The 20,091-nt window shown below is 54.4% G+C and overlaps 1 protein-coding gene across 5 annotated transcripts in view; it reads right to left on the bottom strand.

Annotated features, from left to right (window-relative positions):
• The window catches only part of SRC (SRC proto-oncogene, non-receptor tyrosine kinase), a 48,363-nt gene that overhangs the window by 22,143 nt on the left and 6,129 nt on the right, over positions 1 to 20,091 (bottom strand). Inside the window, exon 3 of one of the 5 annotated variants that reach the window (XM_037811336.1) lies at positions 1,663 to 1,737. The exons of 3 other annotated variants lie outside the window; for them this stretch is intronic. The gene's annotated coding sequence lies outside the window, so the exon portion shown is untranslated. Of the gene's footprint in view, positions 1 to 1,662; positions 1,738 to 13,394; positions 13,412 to 20,091 lie in introns of those variants that run through there. One more of the 5 variants, XM_037811337.1, reaches the window with a different exon arrangement.

The following is a 20,091-nucleotide window of genomic DNA, read 5'->3' as shown; positions in this document are numbered from 1 at the left end:
GCACCTGGAACCAAGTGGCTGCCCTGTGGTCAGCTGTTATTGATATTGCTTAATTCTGGACCCACTGGAGGTGGACTTCAGTTATTCTCCTGGAGATGCTGAAGGCCTTAGAGTCAGTCTAGAATTTCCTCTAAGAAGCCACGGATGCGGAAAAGTCCCCTTGATCGGGTGGGGCCTCAGGCTATTTCTCAGAGTGGCCAAGCCCACCGTGTGGCTGCACCCCCAGGTGCACCTCAGCCAGGCCCTGCACTGGGCCTGATGCTGCACAACGGGGGCATGGCCTGCACGATGCCTGGGGACTTCAGGCTCAGACAGCACGGGAGCAGGGAGGCCCTGGGGGGACCTGCTTAACCATCCAAGGGATCACCAGGGCCTCCTGAGGGGAGGTCCGAGGATCTTGGGGCAGGGAAGGCTGATTTCTATGGCAACTCATTCCATCGAGGTCATGGCGCCCATCAGCACCCATGCAATTGGTGTCCCAGGGGACCTGCTAACCTGTCCGCAGGACTGGGCTTGACAGAGGCTGAAGCCCCAACCACCACCACCCCCATCCACCTACACCTTAGGTCAGCATTTATGGCACCTGTTGTGTGGCAGACCTTCTGCAAGTCACTGCAGGGAACACAGAGAAATCGGCCAGGCCCTGCCTCAGAGGCTCGTGGTCTAGCAGGGGACTTGTTTGTGGGTGTTGAAAGCAAAAGCCAATGAGCCTGTATCATGAAAAACTTTTTAACAGCCCAAACTTTCTTTAGGATGAACTAGCACTTGGGATGAGGAGTAAGACCCCTGTTGCTGGGGGTAATCAAGGACAGGAGAATGAGTACTTGGCTGATGTGCCATGGAAGAGAAGGAGGACCAGGGCTGGACCTGGAGGCCCCTTCCAGCACCAAGAGGACATAAAGAGGACACAATGTGCCCTCTTGGGAGGGGGCGAGAAAAAAAGACATAGCCCCTGGCTCCAAAGCTATTACGCTCAGGCCAAGAAGACCACACCATCATAGGGCACTCAGAAGAAGCAGGAAAGTATGGTGGCTTGGAGCTCTGTATCCCAGAAAAACATGTCCTTAAACTGAATCCATTCCTGTAGGTGAGAAACCATTGTAAATAGGATCTTCTGAAGAGGTTGCTTCAGTTAAGGTGAGGTCCAGATGCATCAGGCTGGGTCTTAACCCTCTTACCGAAGGCCTGTTAGGGGAGAGAGCAAGCCAAGGGGAGCAGCCAGAAGAGAGGCTGGAAGTCGATGGAACCGAGAAGCCAGGAGAGGCCACCATGTGCATAGCTATGTGATAGAAAAACCAAGGACCAAGGCTTGCCAGCAGCCCGCTCCAGATCACCAGTTTTCTGGAAAGCATCGCCTTGAAGACACCTTTGTTTTGAACTTCTAGCCTCAAAACCGTGAACCAATAAATTCCCCTTGTTTAAGACAGCCCATTGCACAGTCTATGCTTTGGCAGCCAGGAAATGAAAACAAGAGACCTTCAAAACCCGGCTGCGGTGGCCTGGCCTACCGCTGGTGATGCTCTTAGTGTGTGGGTGTTTCTGGTCCTTGTGGTCGATTCTGACTGTGCAAGTAACAGGTGTTTGTGGAGAAGCCGGCGGGCTGGAGGTTAAGAGCCAGAGTCCTGGGGCAGACTACCCATGCCGAATGTCTGTCCTACTTACCCCTTGGCCCTTGGGCCTGTGCCTCAGTCTCCCTCCCTGTCAATTGGAGATAAGAACAGCACCCATGCCAGACGGCTGTGGGAAAAAACACGAAACATGCTTAGGGCCTGTCCTCGATGAATTGGTAACTTTTACCATTCAGAGTGGAACTATAGAAAGACACCAAGAAGAAAAGAAAACACACCTGGCAGACAACCGGCATCAAATGAACACCGACTATAAACAAAACTGGGGCATATCTAGATGTGAGTTCTGTCTCCACATCCCCAGCAACCAGGTACCCATAGGTGCTCGGGAAAAACAAAAGGCCAAAGGAGCACAGGTGAGTAACTGGCGTCCTGTTCGTTCCTGTGATCCGATGCAGTAAAGATGTGGTCCCTGCCACCAAGAATCGTCCCACAAGATTCAAATGCCCCCAGAGCCCGGCCTCTACGGGGCCCTGCGCTATGCACTTGGAAAATACTGACTCACTGAGTCCTCTTGGTAATCTATGAAGTAGAAACTAAGATTGTCCCTATTTTATCGATGAGGAAACTGACGCACAGAGAGGAGGAAAAACTTGGCTGAGGTCACACAGCGTGAGAGTGAAAGAAGGGGGGACAGGGACCCTCGCCGGCAGATAGGAATCAGAGGCTGTTCATGGGGTCCAGTGTGAGAACTCAGAGGGCCCCCCTCTCCCATATGGAACAGTCAGATGCCCTTGGCAGGCAGGGGTGAGTGGCTGAGGATGGGTATGGCTTGGGGCAGCCCAGGCCTAGTCCGAGAGAAGCCAGAAGATTCAGGCTTCTGCAAGCAGAGTGTGCTTGAGAAAGCACAGGGGACTTGGAAGGTGGGGAGGGGGTCGTCCAAGCAGGGCTGCAGCCATGCTGTGGGCCCTCAGGAGAGACCCCTCCAGACTCACTCTCCTTCCCCAGGCAGGACCCCGTCTGCAGGGCCTCCTGCTCCTGGAACCCAAATGCCAAGTCACCATGAGTTGCCCATTTGAGACGGGCCTCCCCACCACATCTCTTCCGTCACTTGCACACTCTGAAGTAGAGATAGATCCATGGGGGGCCAAGGGGAAGCCGGAGTAGGGGGTGTCTGGGAGCTTGAGGTTCCCAGAGGAAGGCGGCCCCCTTTCCTCCAGGGAGCCACTGCCAATCACAGGCTCCAGCCTCCTCCCCATACAGAAGACTCATGCCAACACAGCCCCAGTTGCAAAAGCCCAGCACTTCATGCTCATTGGGTCCTAAACCAACTTAACAGCTCCCACCAGACCTGCGTCCCCCCAACCCCGTGTTGCTGTCCCAGGGCTGGCCCCGCCCCCACTCTGCTCAGTGATTCGACAGATTTTTGCAGAGCTCCTACTCTGTGCCAGCCCCTGTTGGTGGACAGCGCCTCAGTCTTCCCAATCCCACCCCCCATTTCCCCAGGCCTCTGTGGCCCTGGGTCTGGACCTGGCAGTGGGGGCCCTCTCCAGCCCCCACCCCACCCCCATCCTCCCTGCAGCTGGAGGCATCTCTGTGAACCACCCCAATGACGGGGCACCTTCCTGCTTAACACTCTCCATGGAAAACCCGAAACAGCCCAAGTGTTCATCAGAAGGAGACAGGTGCACTAAATAAATGCCAGTCCAGCTGTCATCTTTGAAAAGAAAAGAGCTCGGTGTGGCCTGAGAGCAGAAGCTCATGCCACTCTATTGAGTGTAAAAAGGAAGATGACAGAACAGAATCTCCTCAAGGCTCCTCAGACCTCAGTTTCCTCATCTGTAAAATGGGGACAATAATGGCACTTATGTCATAGGGTCAGCGGGAGGATTAAATGAAATAACATGACGGGGCTCCAGGTGGTGCCCGGCACATAGTGTGTGCTCCAGGAGCATGACCTACAATTAATTCTGTTAAGAAAATGTATGTGTGTGCAAGTGTGTGTGTTTTAGAGGTGTAGAGAACATTCTGGAAGGATTCCAAATTCTCCACAGTTGTTTCAACCAAAAGGTGTCGGATAAAGAAAGGAAATATCTCTTTTTAATTTTATATACTATATCACTAGAAATGAACATTTAAAATAACTTTATCGTGATTTTTTTTAATGAGATTTGAAAAATGAAACACTCAGGAGCTTCCCATCATTCCCCCCGGACGAGGCCTAAACCCCTCAGTGGGGCCCAAGAGGCCCCATGGAGTTGGGGCTGCTGCGCTCTCCCCGACCTCTCCCATGTCTCCCGGCCCTCTGCCCCTACCGCGGTCGAGGGTACCAGCCTCTCCATCACCTCCCGGCCCCTGCACGGGCTGTGCCCTCCTCCTGGCACACAGATGCTCACAACACATTCCACGCCTTCCCTCTGGACTCGGAAGAACGCCACCTGCACCTCTTCTAAGGATGGAGGGGAGGCCAAGGGCTGAGCAGCTGAGAGTGAGGACTCCAGGCAGGCCTGGGTTCAAATCCTGGCTCCACCACTTACTAGCTAAATCTTCTTGGGCACGTCACTTCATCTCGCAGGGTCCCCATCTTTTAAATGGGGCTATTAATCAACCTAAACCCCGAGAATGAAGTGAGAGCACTGTGAGCCAGGCACTCGATAAGTGCTCGATGAATGGCACACAACGCTGTCGGCTGTTGTCATGATCATACAGGAGGTGAAAAGCAAAGCAAGAGGAGCCAGGAGTGGGTGGTGGGGCCAAGCACGAGGCTGACACATTACATGCAGGTGCCACTCCTTTGTCCTGACAGCACAACAACGTAGGGGCGATAGCTGCACCCACTTTACAGATGGGATCAAGCCTCAGAGAAGCCAGAACCTTGTCCAAGGCCACACAACAAGTGGGGTGCAGCAGGGCCGGGATGCTCCAGCATCTGGGGCTCTAACGTCCATGGCTCAGGAGAGTGGCATCGGGACACCGCTCCGGTGCCCTGCCATGGTGCCGACACCCCCACGGTCCAGCCCTCCACCGTCTCTGCCTCCCTGACACAAAAGCAACACGGGGGTCAGGGGCCAGCCTCTGCCATCACTACCCACATCTCTGGGCCCTCCGGGGAACGAGAAGCATCACAGAGGGGTCAAAAGCCTAGACCTGGAACCCCTTCCCAACCAGGCAGCCTCAAATGGGCCTCAGTTAATCCCACTAGAGTGAAAATCAGTGGGATTCCTCCCACCTACTAGGGCTTGTTGTGGGGAGACCAAAGAGGGGCTGAACATTTACAATCAACCAGTTACCTACAAGGGTGCCAAGGCCAATTCAATAGAGAAAGGAATCCTTTTCATAAATGGTGCAGGCACAACTGGATAACCACATGCCAAGGAAGAAAGCTGGATCCCTTCCTCACCCCCTGCCCACAAAAATTAACTAAAATGAATGACAGACCTAAATGTAAAAGCTAAAACTATAAATCTCAAAATACTAATGTAAATTTCATGACCTTGGGTTGGGCAGTGGTTTCTTAGATGTGACACCAAAAGCACAAAAAACAAAAGAAAAAATAGATAAATTGGACTTCACTGAAATTAAAAACTTGTGTTCTCCAAAGAAAACCATCAAGAAAGTAAAAAGACAATCCACAGAATGGGAGAAAATATTTGCAAGACCTATATCTGATAAGGAAGTTGAATCCAGAATATATAAAGAACTCTTACAACTCAACAACAAAAATACAAACAACTCATTTTAAAAATGGGCAAAGAATTTGAATGGACTTTTCTCCAAAGAAGATATATAAGTGATCAGTATGCACATGAAAAGATGCTCAACATCATTAATCATTAGGGAAATGCAAATCAAAACCATGAGGTACCACTTCATACCCACTAGGATGGCTAGAGTCCAAAAAGCTGACAAGTACAAGTGTTGACAAGGCTGTGGGAATTAGAACCCTCTTACACTGCTGGTGGGGATGTAAAACGGTGCAGCCTGGCAGTTCCACCAAAAGTTAAACATAGTTACCATGCGGCCCACCAATTCCACACCTAGGTATACATTCAGAAGAAATGAAAAATATGTCTACACAAAAACTCATGCACAAATGTTCACAGCAGTATTATTCCTAGTCACCAAAAGATGGCAACAACCCAAATGTCCATCAGGTGATAAATGGATAAATAAAATATGGTATATCCATACAGTGGAATCCCATTTGGCAATAAAAGGGAATGAAGTACTGATACATGCTACACTGTGGATGATGCTCACAAACATTACGCTAAGTGAAAGAAGCCAGACACAAAAGGCCAGTACTGTGTTATTCTATTTATATGAAATGTCTAGAATAGGTAAATCTGTAGAAACAGAAAGTAGGCTGGTGGTTGCCTAGGGCTGAGGGGGGTGGAGGGTGGGAGGAAATGGGGAGTGACTACTAATGGGTACAGTGTTTCTTTTGGGGGTGATGAAAATGGTCTCAAATTGACTGTGGTGATGGCTGCATGTATCTATCTGTGAATACACAAAAAGCCACTGAATTGTACACTTTAAATGTATGGATTGTATGGCAGGTGAATTATATCTCAATAAAACTGTGATATATTAAAAAAAAATATGCTGGGAGGCCACTATTCACCTATCTCATTGGCAAAGATCCCAAAGTGCAATAGCAGCCCATGCTGGTAGAGTGAGGGAACCAGTGTACCGTGCCAGGGTGAGTGCACGACCCCTCGGAAGGACACTCCAGCGATACCTGTCAGGATTACAGCTGCACCCACCCTCTGACCCTGCAATTTGGAATTAATCCTCACACTGAGTACAAAGCATATGGTTGAGGATATTTGTAATGAAGTGTCTACAATAAGCAGAAGACCAGAAACAACCAAAGAATCCCTCACTGATTAAATAAATCATGGTCTCCATCCACACAACAGAATACTATGCAACCATGAAAAAGTATGCTGCACAAAATGATCTCCAAGATACACTGTTAAGAGAAAAGAGTCAGATATAGAACAGGGTATAGTGCGTGCTACCATTTATTTAAGAAAAGAACAGAATTATATATATATACATAAATATGCCTGCATCTTTCCAGAAAGACACTCCGTAAACTGTTTTCAGTGGTTGCCTCTGGCAAGGAGGCCCAGGCCTCCTGTCTTCTTTTGTACTGTTTGAATTATTTTTTTATCACATATTTATGTGTGTGTATTTAAAAGCTTTTCCTTTCCTTTTGAAGAAAACACACAGGCTTACCTAGGTCCGATCCTGGCTCTATCTCTCATAGCTGGGCACATCACTGCACCTCTCTAAGCCTTTGTGCTCTGTTCTGTAAAGGGAGGGATAAGAATAATCTCTATCTTGAAGGTTGTTGTGGAGGATTAAATAAGATAAGCAAGAACAGGACACCCCACCATGCCTAGGTCTCGGTGAGCACACAGTCCTGCTTGATTATTAATATTTATTACTATTACTATAAAAACCAAGCTACCCCCAGATAGTCTCAGACCATGTGTTCAGAGGATGAGTGATACCCTCTGGCTGGGAGAAATTCAGGAAGGCTTCCTGGAAGAAGCAGCATTTGAGAAGGGCTTCAAGGACGAGAAGGATTTCCACAATAAATAGAAATGACAAGGTGTTCCTGGAAAAGGGAACTGTGCAAGCCAAGGCCTGGGAGTAGGAAAGCCCTGGGTGTTGGCTCAAGCACTGGTACATTTGTCTATTTTCAACAAAGCTTGGTTGAGCACCTACTATGCATTGTGCACTGCAGCAAGACAAACAAACAAAATCCAAGCAGCTGAACCAGCCAAGGGAGGGATTAGAGAGTGCAGTGATGGGGACAAGTCGGGGGCTGGGCAGAGGCTCATCCAGGTCCAAGTGCCCATAGAGCAGACCAGGAAATGGGAGCTCAGAGAGGGTGAGGGACTGGACTGCCCAAGGTCACACAGCAGGTCAGCAACTTCTGGAAGTAGCCTCTCTTGGCTCTGCCCTCCTCTCCTCCCACAGGCCAGAAGAGAAAACCCATCAGCCCCCCTGGCGTGCACTCATCAGAAGGTGGGCGCAGGTGCAGTCTAAACTGGGAGGAAGGGGGTGTCCACAAAGAGGAGGCACCATTGGTTCTCAGTGCCCAGTTGATGGGTGGAGACTTCTGTGAGCCAGCCATAGTGCTGGACCACCCAGCTGGACCCACCATAGCCCTATGGGGTCAGCCCCAGTTGGCAGATGAGGAAACCAAGGCACAGAGAAATCCAGTTACTTGCCCAAGGCCACCCAGCTCATAAGAGACAACACCAGAAGGCAGCAACAGGGCTATAACAGCAATCTCTCCCCCTCTCAGAAGGCCCCAAGGAGGGAGCTCTTCTTATCTACCAGGAATGTTAGACACTGTCTACATTGCCTACCTCTGTCTGTGAACAGAGGCTCGACAAGGGGCAGGCAGAGTGGGTAGTGGATGCTGCCCCTCAGTGGCCTCCCACCTGCCTGTGCAGAGGGGAAAGGAGAAGTCCCCATGAGGCACCTCCTCAAGCAAGGTGGATATGTAGCATCACAGTTGGGGGGGCCTGCTGCAACGCACCGCCTGGCCTTCCTGAGCCTCAGCAGCCACTTTGGCACCACATGCTCCATAGTATGGATAGCTGCGATGATAAAGGAGCAAAACACACATGGACCATGCTTGGGCCTACAGGCCACACTTGATAAATGGGAGCCATTCTTACTTCTTTGACATTACTGCTCTCATGGAGGCTGGGTTGGGCCATCCAAGGAGGGTAGAGGGCCAGCCAAGGCTCTAGGTCTCTTGGCCCTAGGCCCCTTCCAGTTCCTTCCCCAAGGCCGCTGGTCCCAGCTGAGCTCTCACAAGGAGCCCTTACCCCTTAGCCAGCCTGTTTCCCAGAAGGGGAAACAGAGGCCCAGACAAGGAGACTAGCTGCCCCAAGGGCCCACAGAAAGCTCAGGATATGGCTCGGGGGAGGCCCCAGGCCTCCGGGCTGTTAAACACCCCCCTCTCCCAGCCCCCACCCTCTGTGCTGAGCCCTGAGGCTGCTAATGGGTCTCAGAACAGCTTCTTTGGGAAGGGCCCAAAGAAGGGGCCAGGGCCTGGGCTCTTCTTGGCAGGGCCAAGGCCAACTCCGTTCTCTCCCTCCCCCAGCAGCCAGTCAAGGCTGCTCCTGCGCAGGCTGGGGCTGGACTGGGAAGTGCCGATGGGAGTGGGGAGGCCCAGCTTCCCCCTCAACCTCCTGCCTGGAGGGAGCTGGGGCCACACCCACTGCACAGGATGGACATGGGGGCTCCGACAGGCTGCCCCGGTCAGGGGGTGGAGAGCTGGGTTTCCAACCCAGATCCCTGGGACACCAAAGCGCATCCTCTCTGCACGGCACGCCCAAGGAGGAGTGGGATGGGCACCCAGGGGGTGGGCACAGCGTGTGCGGAGGTCCAGAGATGGACGGGAGGGTTGTGGAGTGGAAGAACAGGACTGAGTGGATTCCGTTCACCTGAGGCTCCATGCCACAGCCTGTCGGCACCCAGGGATTACATCTTCTGGGGGATGAAGGGGGAAGAGGAAGCACCTAAATCACTGGGGGCTTCCTGGAGGAAGGAACGTCTCGGGGTCCAAAGTCTGGACAGTTTGTGAGAAGTGCCTGGGAGTCTGATCCAGGCAGGGGGTCTGATCCAGGCAGAAGGGACTGTCGGGCAAAGGCCCAGGGGCCGGACTCGAGAGAGAGGCAAGGGTGCCTGGTCGATCTAAGTCTGCAGTCTCAGTTTTCTTAGCAGCAAAATGGGGAGGAAGACAGGAGCACAGGGGGTGCCTCCTTCTCCCCAACTCTACTTCCCCCGTCTCCCCCTCCTCCAAGGCCCCATGCCCAAGAGTAAGGTCTCTGGGGAGGAAGCTGAAGAACTTGAGGGGCTCAGTGGGACTGGGAGACTTCACTGACCCCCCACCCCAGCTTCTTCTCCAGAGTCCTCAGCTGGGCCATGGTGGGTGGGGCAGGGGGCTCACGAGGCCAGGAGGCCACTGCCCCAATCTCAGCCTTGCGAGAGACCCCACTACACAGATAAGGAAGCTGAGGCTCAGAGAGGGCTGACACCCAGCCCTCAGTCACACAGCAAGGTGGAGGCCTGCCCTGAGTTAGGGTGTGGGCAGGGGACACTGGGACTGAAGATAAGACTCTTGGGGCACCAGGCCCAAGAGCACTGGTCTGAGGAGGAGCCAGAAGAAGAGACTCTGGTCCCAAGGGACCCACAGACCAGGCAGATTTCAGGGACCTAGCCAGGTTCCATCTGGTAGGCCTGGGGAAGGTTAGCCACCAGGTGGTTCAAAGAGAATGGCACAAAAGGGACCCTGGAATCACGTGTGACCTTGGGCACGTCACACCCCCTCTCTGGGCCTCAGTATGCCACACGGAGGCCCCAGCATGTCAAGGGTCTCTCAGCGACCTGCCCCCTGTATTCCAAGTATGACCATGGGGAATGCTGGTGACAAGCTTTGCTCTCTCTGAGCCTCTCTCCAAGGTCACCCCTCCCAGGGACCCCAGCTGCCCAAAGTCACCCCCAATGGCTGTTGGGCCTTAGAGGGACAGCCACCAGCCGGCCCCTGCCACGGCGCCTGCTGTTCCCTGCCAATTGCTTCTCTGCTCTGGGAACACACAGTGCCCCTCCTCCCCGCCCGCATCCATCAGTACCTCCCTCTGGGGACTCTAGATAGCAGGAGCACCTGGTGGACTGGCCGCTCCACCACAGCCCGAGGGCCTGAGCCCTCCACTTGAAGCCCTCAGCTGAAGCCCACAGGTAGTTCCGTCTGGCCCTGTGACCTCAGAAAGGTCCAGCCCTCCTTTACTCTCCATAAAACGGGGTCTTCAGCATCTCAGCAGATGACAAAGCCTTAAGATCCTGCCTGCCGCTCACAGGCTCAAGGCCAAACTTGGCGAGGGGGTGGGGGTGGGTTCCTTGCATGCTCTCTCCTCCCCTCCCTCAGCCCTCCCCTAAGCTCCTCCCTCCAGGCTCTGCCCAAGCCTGACTTCACCTGCCCCCCTCCCCAGGCTGGGGGAGGTATCCCTCTTTTCTGGGCTCACACAGCACCCATCACGTGAGGATTAAGAGTTGGACTGCCTGGGTTCAAAGCCCAGCTCTGCTCCTTCTTAACTGTGTGGCCTTGGGAAGGTTACTACACCTCTCTGTCTCCGTTTCCTGGCCAGTAAAATAAGGATTAAAATAATAACCTGCCTCTGAGGATTGTTGTGAGGATTAAGCGAGCTCCTGCTTGTAAAGTGCTTGGAAGCCTAGCACATGTGCTATTCCTGTTTGCTAACAGTCTAAGTAACTGCAACAGTTATTTGTTGAGCACCCACTGTGTGCCAGACCCTGTGCTCAGCACCTTTCTTCAGTTATCTCAGGACACTATGGGAGGAAGGCCTCATTCTATGGCAAGGAAAGGAAGGCCCAGAAGCATCCGCTCCTCCATCAAAATACATCCAGGGAGGGAATATTTGCCAATATTAGGAATTACTGCTCACTTCTTGTAGATGTGATTATGACATTGTGGCCTTTTTGTTTGCTTGTTTACACAAGAGTCCTCATCTTTTAGAGGTGCATACTGAAATATTTACACATGAGCTATGATGCTAGGGCTTTGCTTCAAAATGGCACAGGGCCAACAAGCACAAGCAAAGATGCTCAACATCATTAGCCATTGGGGAAATGCAAATCAAATCCACAATGACATTCCACTTCACACCCAGGAGGATGGTGAGACTCAAAAAGACAGATCAGAACAAGTGTTGGTGAGGGTGCGGAAAGCGCAGACACTCACACACTGCTGGGAGGGATGTAAAACGGTGCAGCCGCTTGGGAAAACAGCCTGGCAGTTCCTCAAAAGGTTAAACACAGAATCACTGCATGACCCAGCAAATCTACTCCCAGGAACATACCCAAGAGAAATGAAAACACACAACCACACAAAACTCATACACGGATGGTCAAAGCAGCATTGGGCAGAATTACCAAAAGAAGGAAACATCCCAAATATCCAAGAACTGATGAATGGATAAACAAAATGGAGTATCCATACAATGGAATGTTATTCAGCCATAAAAAAGGAATGAAGTACTGATCAACATGTGACAACATGGACGAACCTTGACAACATTATGCTAAAGTGAAATAAGCCAGACACAAAAGACCCTATTATATTATATTCCATTCATAAGAAATGTCCAGAACAGGGAAATCTAGAGGAAAAAAGTAGATTAGTTGTGGTCTAGGGCTAGGGGAGGGGGAGCTAAGGGGGACAGAGGAGTGACAGCTAAAACATACCAGGTTTCTTGGGGGGATAGTGAAAATATTCTAGAATTGACTGTGGTGATGATTGCAACAAGTCTGTGAATATGCTAAAGCCATTGAATTGTGTGCTTCATATGGGTGAACTATATCCCAATAAAGCCGTTGAAAAAGAGATACAGAGTAGGGGGTGGGATGACAAAGGTGTGGACGGGGCAGGATGGGCCATGGGATGGTGGTGCTTGGGGCTCAGTGATGGGTTCATGGAAGTTTGTTATACTAACAGGCCACCATAATAAAGTTTAAAAAAATAAAAGATAAAATGAAACAATGCAACAATAATAACAAAATATTTGACCCCTCCCTCCCACCCACCAACTGCCCCCAGCCTGGGGCAAACCACCATTGCCCCCCACTGGCCTGATGCAGAAGCCACCTGGCTGGTCCTTCTGCCCCCCCTCACCCCCCACAGCAACCAGGTGTGCTCAGAGCCCTCCCGGGGCCCCCAATTAAAAGCCAAAGTCTTTAGACTGGCCCAGAGGCCTTGATCTGCCCCTCTGTCTCTCTGCCCTCCTGTCCTGCCACCCTCCCCCTGGCTCACTCTGTCCCAGGCCCCTGGCCTCCTCACACTCCTCCAACCCTCCAGGCACACCCCTGCCTCAGGGCCTCTGCCCTGGCTGTTCCCTCTGCCTGGGTTCTCTTTCTCTGAGAGCCCCGTGACTCCTCTCTCCCCTCCTTCGATGCAAGTTCTCAGTGAGGTCCTTCTGGGCACTCATTTAAATTGCAACCCACTGTCCACAGCTGACCGCGCGTCAACCCCCTCCCTGCCTTATCTTGGATCCATAGCACTTATCGCCTTCTTACAGACCATGCATCTATTTTCCTTATTTGTTGTGTTTTCTGTCTCCCCCACTTGAACGCCAGCTCTACGAGAGCAGGGATTTGTGTCTAGTGTGTTCTTTGCTCTATCTCCAGTTCATACTATACTGTCTGGTACATGGTGGGAGCTCAGTCAGTATTTGTTGGATGGATGGGTGGATGGATGCGTGGACGGGAGGATGGATGGATGGAGAGGTGGCAGGCCTCAGCCCTGGGTCTGTCCAGCGCCACAGCCTGTGCCCTGACCACCGTGCCCTCCGGCCTGGCAGCGCCTCTGACTACTCCACAGGGCAGTGTGCAAGTCTGAGTCAACTCTAGGCCCCCAGCCCCACCTACCTCAGGCCTAGGCCCAGAACGGGTACAAGAGAATATTTGCTGAGTGAGCAAGGAGTGAGTGAAGAGTGAGTGGGAGGCCATCGCCAGGCCAGGGTAGCCAGAACGTGCCCAGTCCTGTGTTCTGGTGTGAACACGCTCAGGGCTGCAGGCCGCAAACCAGCTCCGCCAGTGTGGCTGGGGCGGGACGGGGCGGTGGAGGCACACTGCTGGTGACAGGCCCCACCGCCGGGGAGGGGCAGGGGCTAAGCAGGTGGCCCGGGGGACTCCCACCGACTCCCAGGCCTGCAGAGACCTAACCCACAGTTTCCCCGTGGGCAGGCAGGGGCACCTCTCCAGACCCTAGCACCTTACCTGGATCCCTTCCCACTAGGACCTGTCCAGAACCTGGAAGGCGAGAGCGAAGGGCGAGGCCCAGATGTGGGTGGTGCAGAGCAGGGTGTGGTGAGGAGAGCCCTGGGGCTGCAGCAGGTGACCCGGAGTAAAACCCTGCTCTCCCCAAGTTGATGTGTAGCCTTGAGCGAAGCTGTGTGCCCTTCCAGACTCAGTTTCCCCATGTGGGAAAAGGTGTTGGGCATGAATCCTGGGCACCGTCAACCTTCAGGTGCTGAGTTATCTGGAAGAGGCCACTCAGCAAGTTCAGGCAGGATGGACATGGCCAGAGCCAAAGTGCATATATACGTCCTCACTCCCAACAGATACAATAGTAAAGAGACCTACTAATCTTTGAAGTGTATCTGGCAGTGGGTTTCCATGTCTCATCTGGTCCTTCCCAAAGCACCATGAGGCAGGGACTGTTACAGTGCTCATTTCACAGCAGAGGAAACCGAGGCCCAGGTCACATGGCAAGTTGGAGTCCGGGCCCCTGACCCCACCCCCAGCACCCATCTCCCCAAGACAGTCTGGGACAGGAAAGAAATCCCAGGCACACCTCAAAGGCTTGGCTGGAATTTGGGGCAGGGTCCTGACAAGCTGATGCCTCCTGGTATACCCTGGGCCCCTGGGCGAACCACAGCCTCAGTTTTCTCATCTGTAAAATGGGGAGAATGCTGCCTAAGGCATCACCCCATGTTTGGGGCAGCAGGAACCCAGAGGACTCAGGCTAGCCCTCAGGGCAAGGTGGGGGAGCCACTGGGTCCATGAGTCTCTGGATGAAGGGGGGACAAGCATGAACCAGAAGCCCGCAGAGGCCTGTGGGGTGACTCCGCCCCTCATCTCCATTGCCATCCTCATCTTCACGCCAGCAGCCCAAGAGGGAAGGTGACCCCTCTTCCCCCAGACCCCCATGCAACCCAGCTCCAAGCCCCATCCAAACTGCTCCCAAATCTACCTCCTTCCCTCCCGCCATGGTCATCCTTTAGTCTGGGCCCAGCCTCTGCCTGGGCTGGCCGATTAGGGGCAGAGGGTCTTTCTGAAATGCTTCCACCCCCACACTATGCCCGAGACAAAGAACAAAGGCTTCAGGGGGTCTCCAGTCAGGTTCTATCAGCCCCCCACCCCTTCACTCCCTCTGCTCCACCCACACCAGCCTCCTCCCCCTTCCCTAGAACTCAGCCTGCACCGCCTCAGGGCCTTTGCACTTGCTGTTCCAGCTGCCAAGAACACGCTCCCCCCGACATCTACACACCTCACTCCCTTACTTCCTCCTCTTCTTCAATCAAATGTTGCCTGCACAGTGAGGCCTTTTCTGACAACCCTATTTAAATGGCAATGCACCCAGACAACTCAGCTCTCCCTTGTGGTCTCAGCTCAAAAGCCACCTCCTGGCAGAAGGCCTCCCGAACCCGCCACCCCCACCCTACCCAAGCAAGGACCTCCAACTCCTTCCCAGCCCGGGCCACAGCGTGGATGGAGTACATGTCTCAGGGGGCTGGGGCCGCATCCATCTGGCTCACAGCTGAATGCTCTGCGGTGGGTGTAGCACTCAAAAGGGTTAACAGCTGGGGTGCCATTAGCAGTGCCCCCGATGGGGCAGCGGGTCTGGCATGGAGTAGCCTCCTCGGTAATCACTGAATGAATGAATGAATGAATGAGTGGGTGGATGTGTGGGCAGGTGACCACAGTGGGCCTCGGATCTGCCAGGACCCTGAGAAGGCAGCCCAGAGACGGAAGCGTCCACGAGGTCAGCAGTGAGCCTCTGGCCCGGCAGCTGCAGCCGGCCTGGCTCCTGCACCACAGGCTTCCTCCTCTCGGACTGAGGAAGCACCTCCCCCCAGGGGGGTGAGGGGGTGGGAACTGGGCGAGAAGGAGGGACAGGCGGCCAGGTCCCGAGGGGGTGTGGGCTCCCAGGCTCCATCTGCCCTACCACAAAGGGGCTCTGTCCTCAGTGCTGAGAGCCTGGGGCAGACCGGAAGCCGCCCCTCAGCTCCCCCAGCATCCCAACACCCCTGGCCAGCTGGGGCGGTAGCTCCAAAGCCGGGTTCTGGGGGCTGGCACGGTGCTGGGTACAACCCTCCAGAACTTTCTTTTCATCCTCCCAGGAGCCCTAGCAGAGAAGTGCCAAGGTGACCCCTATTTTTGCAGATGGGGAAACTGAGGCTCAAAAGGGCAAAATCACTAGGCCAAGGTCTCCCAGCCAGAAAGTAACAGAGCTGGGATCAAACCCCATCCCATCCAGCACCAGAGCCAGCACCACAGCTCTCAGCTCACCTCTCCGGGTTCAGGGCAGTGGAGGGGCCTTAGAGAGGCATGAGTGGGCAAGCATGGCTGGCCCTCTGCCCCAGCAGGAGGACATCCCCCTGGGTGAGGTCACCCAACAAGGGAGGGAGGCTGGGCCCTGAACCCGTTGCCCTTGCCTGTGCCCAGGCCATGGCCCAGGGGCCTTTGGAAACTGCCAAGCAGGCCCCAGCACATCCCCACCACTTCCCTCCAGGCCTACTGGCTCCCAGGCGGGCTGCCAGGGCCACCTCGCAGAAGCTGTGCAGCCAAGGGGGACGGACACCTACCCTGTACCAGGCACCACCCACAGTGCCCCGCCGGCTGTCCCTCCTCTCTGCCCACGGACAACGTGAAAACTCCCCCTCACCTCTCAGGCCCAAACGCCACAGCTCCTCCGAGCTTCAGCCACGAGGTGCTCACGCCACACCTTCAGGCTCTTGCTTGAGATGTACCCCCCACAGAGAATCATCCCTTCCTGCCCGGTGAATCATATGTACCTCTTCCTCCAGGAAGTCTTTCCTGACTCACTATTTCCAGGGGCCCCAAACCTATCTCAAGCCCCAGCCTCTGGGGGCTGCCTTCACTTGGCCAACAATAATCGAGCACCTGACCCCATCTGATCTTTCTCTTTGTCCTCCCTCCACACCCTCAGCAGGAGGCCACCCACGACCTGCCCCGTTTGACGCCCCAGCTGGTCAACCCACTCACACTCACCTTCCACCCACCTTGTACATGGCGCACCTCTCTCCCACCACCCCCCTCCTGGCTACACCCACACACCTCGGTCTGTTTCCCACCTCTGGTCCTTTGCACATGCTGTCCCTTCCTCCTGGCATGCCCTCACCCTTCTCTTTTTACCCTTTAAGATCCAGGCCACTCAATGACAACTATAGAAAAATAACAATAAAAATAATAAATTGTTGTTATTTAAAAAAAAAAAAAGCCCAGACCAGGTATCACCTCCTCTGGGAAGCCCTCCTGGATTGTGCTGGGCTGCCACAGAGCATGTGGCACCTACCTTGTGGTAGGGCAGCAGTCAGGGAATGAGCCTGGCTCCCTGAGAGTGCAGGCTGCTCCCAGAGGACATCCTTGAGGTCCCCAGCTGCCGGCATAAGCCCCAGGCATCACCAGCAGGTAACCAGAAGCTGAGCTGCCAGCTCCCAGAGACAGAGCCAGGAGCACCCCTGCTGGCAGCACTGAGTCCTATTCTGCCCATGCTGCCCATGGATCTGAGGTATGGGGCGGAGGAGGGGGGCTTTCTGCAAATGGCCAAGTGGTAACTGAACCCACGTTCGGTTTCTAAAACTAGGGCACAGGAGAGAAACGGGAACAGCAGAGTTGTCCCCAAATAGAACTGTGGCTCATCTGGTTCTGGGGCCTTCAGGAACACCTGGCAGGGGTGGCGATGGGGAGGGCAGGCAGCCACTCCCAGGGCTCTGAAAGGAAATCAGAAGTTCAGAGGGCAGGGGTCAACCTCACCTCAATCGCCACTGACTCCCTGCCCAATTTCCTCTGCGTCAGCCCCAATCCTGGGCTAGGGGGTACTCCCTAAACTGTCCCACCTCCCAGCCTTTGCTCATAGGGTCCTTGGCCTGGAATGCTGCTCCCCTTCCTGCTCGATGAGGTAAAGACTCCTGCTCCAATCTCACAGATGGGGAAACTGAGGCTCAAAGAGGGAAGCCACCAGCCCAGGGCACACAGCAGAGGAAGCAGGTGGGCCAGGGGAGGAGATGTGGGGGGATGTAGGTACTGTCAGCCACAGGGCTCTAGAAGGCCTGGCAGGGCCTGGTTCCGTCCTAAGCAAGCCCAGCCTGGGGACGTGGCACAGCTCAGGGACCAAGTCCACAGGGCACAACCCACCTGTCCAGGCAGGACAGGACCCCCTACTTGTCCCCTTCCCCAACCTGGGATGGCTGCTGAAAGACTGAGGAGCACCCTGGAGGGACATGATGGAACTATCTCCCCCATAATATGCACAGACCCATTATACAGATGGGAGATTAATTCTGGGGAAGGGGCAGGAACTTGTTTGATGAGTGCTGGCTCCGAATCAAGCCTTGGGCTAAATGCTTTACACAGATGATCACATCTAGTCCTCACCACACTACTGGAGTAGATGTTTTTATTACCTCCATTTTCCAGATAAGGAAACTGAGGCTCTGCGAGGGGAGGCAACTTGCCCCAAACCCCAGAGCAAGTAAGTGGCCAAGGAGACTTCAATTCAGTCTGCAGGCAAGAAACCTGGACCTTGGTTGAGTCCCTTCCTAAGTCCTAGGCCTTAGTTTCCCCATCTGGAAAGTGGGATGCATCCTGGGAGCCTCCTGACTGTGACATCCCAGTGTGGCCTAGTGAAAGCTATTTCCTTCCTCTGAGTCTCAGTTGTCATTCCTTCCTCCCCAGTCAGGTGCAAATTATAATAAAATAGCAGCCAACACTTACTGAGTACTTACTAGGTTCCGGCCCTCCTCTGATAGTGTCGTGCACGGTTACCTCCCTTGAACCTTAGCACAAGCCCATGTCATGGGTTCTGCCATTAGTCTTGTTTTTCACATGGGGAAACTGAGGTACAAAGAGGTGACTCCCCAAGGTCACATGGCAGTTGGGAGTTGTGAGAAGCCCTGGGGTTGGGGTCAGAGTGGCTTCCCCAAGGAGCCCCCAGGCCCTGAAGCTTCCCTGTGAGGCCAGGCAGGTCTCATGGAATGGGTGGGTGTGGGGGGCTGGAGGAGCAGCTTGGAATGGTGGGGAGGCCGAGAAGGCTCAACCCAGGTGAAGCAGGACAGGTCTGGGTGCTCAGGAGGCCCTGGGTTCACACCCACGTGCTGGGTGACCTTGGGCAAGTCCCTTTGCTTCTCTGAGCCTCAGTTTCCCCTGTGGTGAAAAAGGACCAGTACGGCTCCCTCCCAGGGAAGCTGTGAGGAGACATGGCCATTGTCAGATGCCTAAGCAAGGCTCGCCTGTGTGCTGAAGGAAGGGACAACCGCTGCAGGTACCCCAAGGGCTGGTCCCTGAGCTCACTGTTCCTTCAGGATCCTGTGTGCATCTGATTCTCCACGTGAAGGCAGGTGGAGGGTGAGGGAGGGTGCAGAGGAGGTGGGCTCCTAGGAGGAACCTTCTCGGCTCTGCCCTTCCTGGCTGTATTACCTCAGGCAAGACCATCACCTCTCTGAGCCTCCAAATCCTCCTTTTGACACAAGCTCAGGCTTCCATGGGGCTCTGGGAGAGGGGTTCCTTCCTGGGGAGACAGGGATCTAGAAGGGGCAGGTGTCCAGTTCCATCGCCCAAGGAGACAGCGTGCCTGGTATGACCCTGACTCGAGGCCTCGGTTTCCTCATCTGCCAAATGAGGATCGTCACAGCCATTCTGTCTCCCTCCCAGCCCTCCTGGGGGTGCTCAGAGGCAACTATGGAAAGTGCTTTGTAAACTGTAAAGTGCTGTGCCCTTAAGAGTGATGATTATCACCACACTCCTGTAGGGGCGAAAAGAGCCCTGAATATAGGGCAGAATGGGTCAGAACCATGAGGGCAGAGACGGGGCCAGGCAGGAGCAGAGGAGGGAGCCGCGGACTCAGGTTGGGGCAGGGAGGGCGGTTAGCAAAGGCTTTCTGGGGGCAGAGCATCTTAGCCACCAGAAGGGTGTTGGGGTGCGTGCTACACCGTGGGACCCGCAGAGGCAAAGACACAGAGGCCAGGCAACCCAGGGCAAGCAGGAAGATACCCAAAGGTTCAGACAGAGGAAGGGAAACGGGGGGATGACCAGGTGGAGCAGAAGGAAGACAATGTCACCCCCAGGAGCCCTTGTTGTGGAGCCCAGGGCCCATCCCTGCCTCTCTCTGGGCTTTAGCCACCTCCCCCGAAAAACAAGGGCAGCCACAGCTCCCGCCTCTCAGGCCAAGTGGGCAAGGATGCCAAGTGCCCAGTGTCCAAATAGCAGCCACCTTTGGCGAGCTGGGACCATTCGGTGAGGGAGCCTTGAATGCCAGATTGAGGCATCACGGCCTTGGGAAGCCTTGACAGTTCACAGGCCGGCAAAGGCCAAGGCGCGAGTGGGGCCCAGGGGCTGGAAGGAGCTGGCGGCTTCCGATCGACCCTGCCACCAAGCTTGTCTGTCTCTGCTTAACCTCCCCGCCACGCCCTGCTCCACAGGACAAGCCAACCACAGACATAGGCACCCAATCTCAGTCCCAAGAGATTCCCTGGATCAACTGGCCTGCGGGGCCTGGAATTACCTTCTGGACTGCCTTCATAACCAGGGGCGGAAGGAATTCCCTTGATAGTCAGAGGCACCCATAGGTAGTGAGCACTTACTGTGTGCAGGTGCTGCACCGAGCAGCTGGCACGCATTAGCTCATCCGATCTTCACACTGTCAAAGCTGGTGCTGGCGCTGTCACCCCTA

Source organism: Choloepus didactylus, chromosome 19, assembly GCF_015220235.1.
Source record: "Choloepus didactylus isolate mChoDid1 chromosome 19, mChoDid1.pri, whole genome shotgun sequence".
Classification (NCBI taxonomy): domain Eukaryota; kingdom Metazoa; phylum Chordata; class Mammalia; order Pilosa; family Megalonychidae; genus Choloepus; species Choloepus didactylus.
The sequence above is the reverse complement of the archived record's forward strand: the minus strand, read 5'-3'. Positions and strand labels throughout refer to the sequence as shown.